Source organism: Eurosta solidaginis, chromosome X (assembly GCF_040869045.1).
Source record: "Eurosta solidaginis isolate ZX-2024a chromosome X, ASM4086904v1, whole genome shotgun sequence".
Taxonomy (NCBI): domain Eukaryota; kingdom Metazoa; phylum Arthropoda; class Insecta; order Diptera; family Tephritidae; genus Eurosta; species Eurosta solidaginis.
In genome coordinates, this window is record NC_090324.1 from 6,750,418 (window position 1) to 6,762,476 (window position 12,059).

General features: G+C 42.2%; 1 protein-coding gene and 1 pseudogene across 1 annotated transcript in view; both read right to left on the reverse strand.

Moving 5' to 3' along the window:
- Window positions 1-12,059, reverse strand: part of Ca-alpha1D (Ca[2+]-channel protein alpha[[1]] subunit D) — a 6,221,746-nt gene that overhangs the window by 5,923,043 nt on the left and 286,644 nt on the right. The window contains exon 2 of the mRNA XM_067758067.1: window positions 132-253. The gene's annotated coding sequence lies outside the window, so the exon portion shown is untranslated. The remainder of the gene's footprint in view (window positions 1-131; window positions 254-12,059) is intronic.
- Window positions 1,200-9,456, reverse strand: LOC137235435 (uridine 5'-monophosphate synthase-like; annotated as a pseudogene).

The window sequence follows — 12,059 nt, forward strand, 5'->3', positions numbered from 1 at the left end:
TTTTAATGGTTCAAAAAGCCCTTTTCTGAAAACCCTGCAATTCCCTATAAATGGCCAAGGATACAGTTTTCATAAAGCGATTTATTTCTATGGCTAGGAATAAGCACAAACTAATTATACATATCACTCACCAATAGCTCATTCCAATTCCGGGCAGTCATCATCAGTGCCAACTGTGATTGAGTCCTTGCGTTTTTTTTTAAGTGAGGTGTAATGAGTTAATCCACCAGGTAAAAAGTCGACTACGATCTTCCTGAAATCGAAAATCAAAGAAAGATAAAATTGTAAAAGTAAAACCACTTAATATCGAATAACAGAGACCTGTAGGCTAATGGTCATCAGTCAGAGTTTTCAAGTATTGTCCGCTGGCTGTATCCCAAATGCGACAGCGTCCGTCATAACTGGAACTCACAATCAATGAACCATCACGATTGAAATAAACGGCTGGCACAGGGTCAGAATGTGCTGGCAGAGGTGTTAAACACTTGCCAGTGCGCACATCCCAAATACTGCCAGACACAACCAAATTTGATTGAGGGTGAATGTGGCCACAGAAGACATAATTGCTATGTCCTTTTAGAGAACATCTGCCCGAACTCAGCTCCCCTCTTTTTTAACCGTTTTATGGTCACTGGCGCCTACCAAAAGACGTTAATCAGATGACCAGGCAACATCGCTTATACCAAGCTTATGACCGGATATAGTGTTCTCAAATTTGCCATCACATGCGCCCCAAATTTTGATTAACTCACCAGCTGAAGAGCTTGCCAACCACTCACCGTTTGGGCTGAATTTAACCGCAGATACAGCTTTGGAGCATCGGCCGGGAGTGATGTGTTCATTTGCACTACCACAGTATTAATATTGTCCAACACGAGCTTTTAATGTTTGCTGCTGCAGCTAATTTTTAAAATTTTTTTTATTGAATGCATGTTTGGAACTTAATATGGAATGTTGAGTAATAGTATCTATATTATGTTTACATTAGATAATATAAGTGAAAGCTTCCAAACATCTACATATCATATTGAGTCAGTCCATATCTTTTATCATAAAAAAAAGGAAAAGAACAAATTTAAGAGCGTTCCATGTTTGGAATGCCGCACAAAATGAAAGTGAGTTATATTTTTTGTGGCTAAAAATCATATTTATCTGATCTATTTGAAAAACTTTTCTTCAGATTTGCATCTGTCAAATTTTCTTATGGAAGGCTAAGGTCTACCTTTATAAGTATCAACTCGTGCGCACACAGTATATGCATTTTCAATTCCAAATTAAACTTTGCTATTTCTCTAACGCTATACGATCAGTATAGGCCGCCCATAAGCGATCACGATATAACGCTGCTGCCTTTTCAACAGTTTTAGCTTGTATATATATATATAGTTCCTTAACCACATTTCCGGGCGTTTGATATTGTTGACCCAGCTGATCAACACTATCATCGATCTTTACACCAGGCGTCAATTGCACTAAACCAGGAAAATTGAAACACTTCGCCGGCAATAAAATCAATATCTGCACCTTCTGTTGCTATTTTATTAACTGCTTCCGAATATTTATCTTCGATTAAACTACCCGAATTTGATAATTCGGCTAACAAGAAAACGCTGCGTTTTTGAACATCTGCAGCACTATCTTCAAAGCCAGCTTTTAGACCTTGTAATCTGCTACGACCGGTGAGTGTATGTGCGGTAACCAAATCAGCCCAATCGGCAATTTTGTAAATGCCTTTACCGTATTGCAATGACACAGTATTGCCAATATCAGCAAATTCGCGATCTTCCATAAGTAGGCAATTGTGTTTTTCTGCAAGAAGACGTAAATTTTTGATGAACGCATCATTGAAATCGTCGATAATGTCGACGTGTTTTGAGCACACAAATATCCACAAATATCAGCGATATTAAGAATCTCTTCGGCTTTCGTTAGATCAGCGCCTAGATAAAGATTTGTCCTTTTACTGAACAGTAAATTGAATAGTTTTTTGGCTACATCACTTTTTGTAAGTGCGGCGCGTTTTTCAAATGATAGTTTCGTACGTGAGAAGTCAGTGGGAACGTTTTGTTGTAGATTTGGAAACGAGACATCACTGCTTATTTGCGACGCTGCTATATATTTGGCAACCGCATATACAGTATCAGATTTTATTTACCGGTCTTGTTTAAGGGCTTTAGCAGACATGAAAGTGTAAATAATGAATGTATGCGACCATTGTGCTTTATTATATTGGCTACTCCCGACCTACCACTACAACCGCATCTTTGACGATAATACCTTCTTTCTCCAAATCGCGCACTGTCTCCAACACACTTGAACCAGATGTCACAACATCCTCAATTATGAGACACCTGCCTGCACTATATAAGTCTTCAATCAGTTTTTTGGTACCTGTAACTGCTCCATTATCGTATTAACAAACGCAACCCTGCGTATTGCTGAATATTTGCCTTATTTCTTTATTTCTTGTATTTCGTATTGCTGAATATTTATCATATTTCTTTATGTTGTTCTATTTCACTCGTTCAATTTATTCGTTGTTAACTTTTCTTTGTAACTTATAAGTTCAGTTAAATACTGGACGCCAACAAAGTGTAACACGCTTTAGACTTGTGAATTAAATGTTCATTTTAAAACTAGTAAACATATATTTTTTACTTGCCAGTAGCATCAGTGATATAAGTTTACACTTTGCGTCCAAATTAACTTGTCCATTGAGACAATAAAGCGAAATATAGCCGAAATTCATACGCGCAGTCAGCGTTCTAACTATTTATCGTCAATTCGCAGCACGCCAAGCTGTCGTAATTAAAAACATCGCAGTCAGCGTCCCAAATTAACTTGTCCATTGTGACAATAAATTGAAATATTGCCCAAATTCGCACACGCAGTCAGCGTTCTAAATATTTGTCGTCACTTCGCAGCTGCCTTAATTCAAAACGTCGCAGTCAGCGTCGCAACCGTCGCCACTTTGCCATAGTCGTGTTGAAGCACGTCAGGTTGTTTAATTTATAAGCGTCGCAGTCAACATCGCAACCGTCGCCATTTCATATTGTAGCATAACAGAAAATAAGTCTGTTGTAGTTGGTTGCAATAGATACATAACTCGTCAACATTTGTTGCTGAAAATCAAATTAACCGTCAACATTTGCCCCATCGAATACTCGCCACTTTATTTTCATTTGAACAAACAATTGCAACAAAGAAGTTCATTTTGCGTCATAAAATTTCGTGTAAATGATGACAACAAACAAATCAAAAGAAAATAAAAATACCGATGGAAATTCGGCAGAAAATTCGGAGGAAGACGAGAATTTAAACAGAACAATGGTTGAAATGAATAATACCACCGGAGAAAACGCATCAGCACAAATTTCACAACAAGAATTGGCAGCGTTGTTAGCCAGCATAAATTCCCTGCAGGAGTCAGTTAGCGAACTACGTCGTGACAACGAGCGATTGCAAATGGAAAGAGATAATGCCGCCGCAGCTAATCTTCCAGCTGGTTCATCGGCCATAACATTTACATCATCCGCAAATGTTTTAAACAATTTAGGGCTGAACTCTACCACCGCTGTTGATTCAACCATCGTATCTGCCATTCCGCATTGCAAGTACTCCACAACGACTACCAAACAATCATCAGAATATATGCCATACCAAACAACTGTAGGCACAGCAAATTCGCTAATTATTTCTCCCTCTCCTGTCGCCACAACCGTCGCCGGTGTTTCACCAGTAAAACAAGTTGCCTATAACCAACCATTGCCATATCTAGGATCCATGCCGAATGTTCCTGTGAACCTTGGGAACACACCGCCACCGAGCCAATATTTACCATCGCTGCCTACCTTGCAGGCCGCACAACCACAGATGTATCAGCCAGGAGCTGAGCAATATCGAGGAACGATGACATACGTGGAAAATGCAGCTGCTAAACTCTATCCCCTGCCTACTTTCAGTGGTGATCCGGAAGACTGGCCATTATTTAAAGTGAGTTACATTGACACCACCAGAGAGTTCGGCTACAATAACAAGCAAAATTTGATACGATTGCAGAAAGCGCTGAGTGGAAATGCCAAGCAAAAGGTTTCGTTACTGCTAATTTTTCCAGACGAGGTGTCACATGTTTTAGATGAGCTGGAATTTAATTTCGGACGTCCTGAGTTACTGTTACGTGTACAGATGCAAAAGATACAACAGTGCCCAGTTATAAATGAAAGAAATATTGAACAAATAGTTGACTTTTCAAATAAATAGTGGCGTTTTTAAAGTCTTCCAATGGCCATCATCATTTAATGAGCCCTATGCTATTGGAGTTACTCGTCCTTAAGATGCCACCCTCGAAGCAGTTCGAGTGGAGTCGTCACATCCTGAATATATCACATCCTAATCTTCAAGTTTTTTCTGATTGGTTAAGTGAATTGGCGAAAGTGGTTAGTCTGATGCCGTCAGTTTATACAGCCCTTCAGCCTCCGGTTACCACAACGTCGTGGCGCTAGCATGGATCGCCAACAAAACAACAGACGTTACACCAGTCTTCGTCCCGTCAGTAAAATTCTGGCCCTAGCACATCACGTCGAATGTTGTACACTTCCGAATCAGGTGAGTCCAAAGCCTGTGTTAAATGCAATCAAGAGCATCAGCTAGAAAATTGTGGTCAATTTAAAACATTGTCGGTATTTAAAAGATGGGAGTTCGTTAAACAACGCTCCCTTTGTTTTTCTTGCCTCAAAGCTGGCCATAATTTAAGTAACTGCCAATTTAAAAGGGTATGTGGCATTGATTCTTGTCGACGTATGCACAACGAGCTGCTCCATAATGCAGAGTCAGTACCGGCTGCAGCTAAATCGAATGTTTCCACACCACAAGAAAACGCACATATTTTAAATACGTCAATAAATAAGAACACTGCATGCCTATTCAAAGTCCTTCCAGTCATTGTTAATGGACCGAAGGCAAGTGTTAAAATCTACGCAGTGATGGATGAAGGGTCATCAGTCACACTTTTGGAAGAAAATATTGCCAACGTCTTAGGTGTTCGAGGATGCATCGCCCCACTCACATTACAGTACTACAACGAAAAACAAACTACCGAGAAGTCACGCATGGTCAATCTAGAAATTCGTGGTTTAGATTCAGCATCGTATCAAATTAAGAATGTACGAACAGTAAAACACCTCGATCTGCCGACGCAGTCGTTTCGCAAAGATGCGCATGAACATTTGGTACATTCATGTGTAGCAGATTATGAAAACGCGCAGCCATCATTGTTGATAGGTCTTGATAACAGCTTTCTATGTACACCTAATGATACGATTGACGCCGGACCGGACCAGCCTATCGCAGTCGCCACCAAATTGGGTTGGTTGGCGTACGGACCAGTAGGATCAGTGAGTACAGCCAAGGTGCTCCATGTGCGCCAGTCTGTTAGAGAAAATCAATTACATCAGCTTGTCGCGGACTATTTCAGTGTCGAAAACTTTGGTGTCAAGCATTTAAACGCGACTTTGGAGTCAAACGAAATCAGCCGTTCCAGGCGCATTCTGGAAGAAACCACCAGATATCTTGGGAATAGTTATGAGATAGGATTGCTTTGGCGCGAGGACCATATCCAACTGCCCCTCAGCTATGATATGGCCAAGCGAAGATTAATTAGTGTCGAAAACAAAATGATGAAGGATGCCAGCTATGCCGCCACCTACAAAGCAGAAATAACAAAGTATATCGATAAGGGATATGCACACCTGTTGACAATGCGTGAAGCACAACACCATACATCTACGACTTGGTATTTACCTCATTTCGGTGTAATAAACCCCAACAAGCCGAATAAGATGCGCATCGTATTTGGTGCAGCTGCTGTTGTGGAAAATACATCACTCAACTCTACACTATTGAAGGGACCAGAACATGCTCAATCAATCATGGCAATTATGTACAAATTTCGCCAACGTAAAATTGCAGTCGCTGGGGATATCGAGGCCATGTTCTCTCAAATAAAGGTTAGACCGGAAGACATAAATGCGCAACGATTTTTATGGAGGGATGGCAACCAATCCGAGCTTATACGAGTATACGTAATGTCGTCCATGATATTTGGTGCAACTTGCTCACCATGTTGTGCTGAGTACGTGAAAAATAAAAACGCTGATCAGTTTGTACAATCCATGCCGCGTGGTGCCAAAGCAGTGATACACAACACTTACGTAGACGACCTGGTCATCAGTTTCGACGATGAGCAAGAAGCGGCCGAAGTTGTTAATGAAACTATAGTCATCAATGCCAGAGCAGGATTTAACTTGAGAAATTTTGTATCCAATGCCAAGCAACTGCAACAACAGTTAAATGGACACACCATAGCCAAATCAAATGTCGTCAATATGGACCAATCACAGACCGACAAAATTCTTGGTATGTATTGGAACAGCAATAACGATGTTTTGGAATTTCATTTTAGGTTCTACAAAATATGTCGAGACGTTATCGATTGTGTACGTGATCCAACCAAACGAGAACTACTTGCCATCGCTATGTCTATCTATGATCCGTTTGGCATTCTGGCGAACGTTACCATTACCGTCAAGATAATTATCCAAGCTACTTGGAAACAAAGCATTGAATGGGACGATCCTTTAACAGCGGAGCTTAACAAGCAGTGGGCAATATGATGGTCATCCTTTCAGAACGTGGAACAGTTCGCGGTGCCTAGATGCCTCTCACCCCGTTACTCAACGGCAGGCGAAATACATTTACACATCTTCGTAGATGCAAGCGACACAGCTTATGCTGCAGTGGCATATTTAAGAATCAAGCAAGATGACAGTATCGACGTCGCATTTTTGTCTGGAAAATCGCGGTGCGCCCCTAAACGAGAAATATCCGTTCCACGATTAGAACTGCAAGCCGCTGTGATGGGTAGCCGTTTAAAGAGTTCCATAGAAGAATGTCTTGAGCGAAAAATGGACAGTATAACGTTTTGGAGTGACTCTAAAACCGTATTACTATGGATTCGTTCTACCACGCGAAATTTCAAACAGTTTGTCGCCAATCGTATTGCAGAGATACTAAACAACACCGCACCCTCACAGTGGCGGTGGATACCATCGGCAATAAACGTAGCCGATGCCGCAGCAAAAATAAAGTCGCCACCCATAGTCCAATCAAATTCACCGTGGGTAAAAGGTCCCGATTTCCTGCATGTCAGCGATGCACATGCATTCCGAGCACTGCGTCAAAGAAGAAACGCACAAATTTTTGCTGGTCACAGCCAACAAGGTAAAGCACATTGTGGAAATTAGCAAGTTTTCGTCATATTTGAGACTGTTGCGAGTTATTGCCTGGGTTAAACGTTTTGTTGATAATGTAAAGGCTAAACAGAGCAGACGCGGAGAACTTACAGCAGAGGAACTGACTGAGGCCGAAATCTACCTGTGCCAACAGGTCCAACATGAAGTTTTTTATAAAGAGATCTACGCTCTACAAAATAACCAATCTGTGCCGAAGTCTAGCGCACTATACCAGCTTACCCCGAAGCTCGATGAAAAGGGTATCCTACGGGTGAACGGCAGAATCGATGCAGCTTACTGTCTCCCATACTCAGCTCGTCACCCCATTATACTGCCGAATGGTCACGCCCTCTCGAATTTAGTAATGGACTACTACCATACAAAACGGCATCATCATAACGATCAACTTATAATCAACGAAATGAGACAGCACTTCTGGATACCCCGGTCCCGTCATCTATTGAAAACTGTTAAAAGAAACTGTCCTGTGTGTATTAAAAGTAGCGCTAAACCTATTGTGCCGCGGATGGGTCAATTGCCACCGGACCGCCTTACGCCCTATGTACGCCCATTTACATATGCGGGCGTAGATTATTGTGGGCCATTCCTTGTCGCCATCGGCCGACGTCGAGAAAAACGCTGGGTAGCGCTATTTACTTGCCTGACAACACGAGCTGTCCATATAGAAATCGCTAAGGACTTATCAACCGATGCCTTCATTATATGTATGAGAAACTTTGTTAACCGTAGGGGCGTGCCCATTCGTTTGGGAAGCGACAACGGCACCAACTTTATTGGGGCCCAAAAGGTACTGGAAAAGGATCAGCAAATCTTTGATTTCGACGCAATACAACAGGAGGCCGCTAAAAATAGAATTGAATGGGTTTTCAACTGCCCAGGTCATCCTGCCGCTGGTGGATGCTGGGAGCGTCTGGTGCAATGTGTTAAGCGCATATTACAAAGAGTTCTCAAAGACGAAGCACCACGAGTCGAGACATTGCGAAGCGTGCTTATCGAAGCTGAAAATATAATAAACAGTCGTCCGTTGACAGACATCCCAGTGACGCCCGACAACCCTGAACCATTGACACCAAATCATTTTTTATTAGGTGGCCTGAATTCGACACAGACCCCAGCTCCCAGTGAGGAGAATGTCTGTTTACGTAAACAGTGGCGTATAGCACAAAACTTAAAGAACCGTTTCTGGAAACGGTGGATATCCGAATATTTGCCCCAATTGCTCCTTCGGCAAAAATGGCGTGAAGAAGTTCGACCATTGGAGGTAAGCCAGTTGGTTTTGGTGTGTGACTCACAGCTCCCAAGAAGTCAGTGGCAAACAGACCGCATAACCGAAGTCATTACCGCAAAGGATGGTCAGGTGAGGAGCGCCACGGTGCAAACAAGCCACGGTATCCTGCGAAGACCGACCTGTAAGCTAGCCGCTTTAGCGCTGTGAATCCCCATGGATTCACGGAGGGGTGGAATGTAACTGCTCCATTATCGTATTAACAAACGCAACCCTGCGTATTGCTGAATATTTGCCTTATTTCTTTATTTCTTGTATTTCGTATTGCTGAATATTTATCATATTTCTTTATGTTGTTCTATTTCACTCGTTCAATTTATTCGTTGTTAACTTTTCTTTGTAACTTATAAGTTCAGTTAAATACTGGACGCCAACAAATTGTAACACGCTTTAGACTTGTAAATTAAATGTTCATTTTAAAACTAGTAAACATATATTTTTTACTTGCCAGTAGCATCAGTGATAGTACCAGAATCTTTAGCCTTTGTGCGCCGTAATAACATAGGTGTACCTTGGTGCACAGACACTAAAGTGGCCAATGGTAGAGCGGTATATGGCACACCGCATATATGATTTGCCGTCAGTTGATGCTCCTTAATATGCGATGCAACCAAATCGGCAACATTTTTTCATCACATGTGGGTAACTGACTATCACGCGCAAGTCAAAATATACAGGTGATGCTCCTTTATATGCGATGCAACCAAATCGGCAACATTTTTCAACACATGTGGGTAACTGACTATCACGCAAGTTAAAATATACAGGTGAATTAATGCCCGTCGTCATCTTGAAATCACCAAATTTGAAAGCATTTATCTCATATAATTTAAGAGCGAGTGACTTACGTTCATCACACATTTTATCGGTTGTTAGACGCAAGTGTTTGGAATTTAACTATAGATTTCAAAAAGTCTCGTTATTGAAATAAAATAATTGCAAAATGTTTCACTACTTACCCTTTTGTTCAGCCACGCGTAAATTTCACATGAATTGAAGTGAAACGGTAAAGTAAATCTTTCGATTCATTTTTTTTCTGCTTCATTCTCTATACTGGAATGCTCAACCAACGTAGGTATGTATGTATAATACATACAAGAAAACGAGAAACGGCAGAGTTGCCACGTTACCTAACGCGACCACCAAATGGTCCGTTTCTCGACGCCTCTGTCAATGTCCAAGTACTCCTTATCCTTTATATAGGACGACCACGATGGTCCACACCGCACCTTAAACCACCCCCCCCCCCCCCACCACCTAAGTAAATAAAATAAACTCTTTTAAGGTCAATTCCCTTTGTTTTAATATTTAAACTGAGAAAATGTATTCTATATATTATATATATTCTTGTCTCCACATCTCACTGACACTATTGGTGATGAATCCGCTTTCTGTGTAGGGAGAGCGACGCTGATGAAGTGTACTTCTTCGGGCACTCCCAGCACCGATAGGGATAAAATCTCATATGCCCATTCAAGTGAGCCACTAGGCATGCAAACGACGATAGCGCTCGGTTGCACACGCGGCAGTTGAACATACCACACGGAGGTGAACCGTGAGGTGGCCGCCGGAACCACAATACGCCCTCATAGCTTGCGTAAAACTGGCCATACCAGGCAATGGTGTTCCCGCGCATTTTTACTGCTATCGGCGTCAGCAGAGCACGGAGGATACAAGGGTTCACGCGCCGCAACCCCTCTGCCACCGCCTGCTGCACAAGCTCCTCCGGCGCATGACAAATGAAGGACCCCCTCCGCCGCTCCGGATATCGCACATCCGCCACCACCTGGATGGGCTCCTCGTCCTCAGCCTCCACCGTCACTAAAATAAACTGCATTGGCTCCATTTTGACACTGAAAAGAACAAAAAAAAGGGAAAACAACCACTAGGACAAATACTCAAATGCCTTATGAGTATCTCATACTTACGTCGTTCCACGGTGGTTGTTGCTTAAATATTGACAACGAAGTAGAAGGCATGTGCTCACCACAACCTTCCAGTAACGGGTCCTTAAAGTCCCGGTTACGCGGCTATAGCGTCTAGGAACCAGGGCTGCCATAAGCCCTTATAAGTACACATCACCCATACCTTTTGCGTGTATAATCCATAAACACCATAAGTTTCCACGAGATGGCAACCCACGGCACAACACCGACAGTTTCATTAGTGCTGTCATATTAAGAAAGAAAAGGAAGCGGATACCGATAACTACACCAAAGCAGTACCGAAAAACGCAAAACATCACAATCGGGACTGACGTGTTTTTTCTATTTTTCACTCATATGGGCATCTCATGCAGTACCAACCAGGCATACACAACAAAGAAATTCAAAAAAAGGAAAACAAAACAAAAACAAACCCCTCCTTGCACAAAAAATGTAACATTTTTTTTACAAAGAAATTTTTTTGTTGTTTTCTTTTACCCGTTTTTTGGGCACTGTTTTCTGGCTGTGGGGCAGGACTTTTTGTTTTTCAACAACAAACATCACAAACAGTCATTATAAGGGCTCGGTACAAAAACAATCCGAGTCCCGAAATAAAAGAATCCCGACACGACAAAATCCCGAAATGGGAAAAGTCAACTGTTTCTACCGGCCTAGTGTGCTACTGCCCCAGTGACCTAGTTTTTTTTTTTCAAGGGCAAGCAAATACATATATGTAAATATATATTCGCACGCCACAAATTCACCATACCAGCTGTCAGCTGACCAATCAATACACGACAGGGTTGCACACCATCTCAAAATGGTACGTGCAGATAGAACGCGTCGTTGAGAACGCATCGCCAATCTGCATGCAAGCACCGGCAGTAGGCACACTTTCCAATTTAATTACGATTTGCGCTGCTCGTCATGAGCTTTCGCACAAAATTAAATATATACCTTCGTCGGCCCCTACGCTTCGCTTTAAACTCGCTTTTATTCATCTATTTTAATATACGTTTTTGTAATAAAACACCGTCGCTTCACCCAACCAACCTCACGGCCACTCGCCCTGGCACATCCATAAAATGCCACAGTCGACCTGAGAGCGACACGACACGTTATACGCTGGAACGGAGACCTCGGCCTCTTCGTCCAGCCCAGAAAAACCTCAAACCCTCGAGTCTGGAACGGAGACCTCTGCCTCTTCGTCCAACCAAGAAAAAGCTTTCTCAAAAAAAAAACCGCAAATCTGGAATGGAGACCTCGGCCTCTCCATCCGGAACGACAAAAAACCACAGAATAACAAAAAATGGTGCCACTCTGAAACGGAGACCTCGGCCTCTTCGTCCAGCCTTACTGGCCATCGACTATACACATATTACATTCTGAATTTCTATATTTGTGTATAATTCAATGGCAAGAAATATTCACTTATAACTGTTCATAACCGCTAATTTTTTCTCTTAGCTCAGGTGGCATGCGAAGCAAGTCGGAAAGGATTCCCGGCCATTTTGCGTCGTCAGACGAACTCCTCATTTA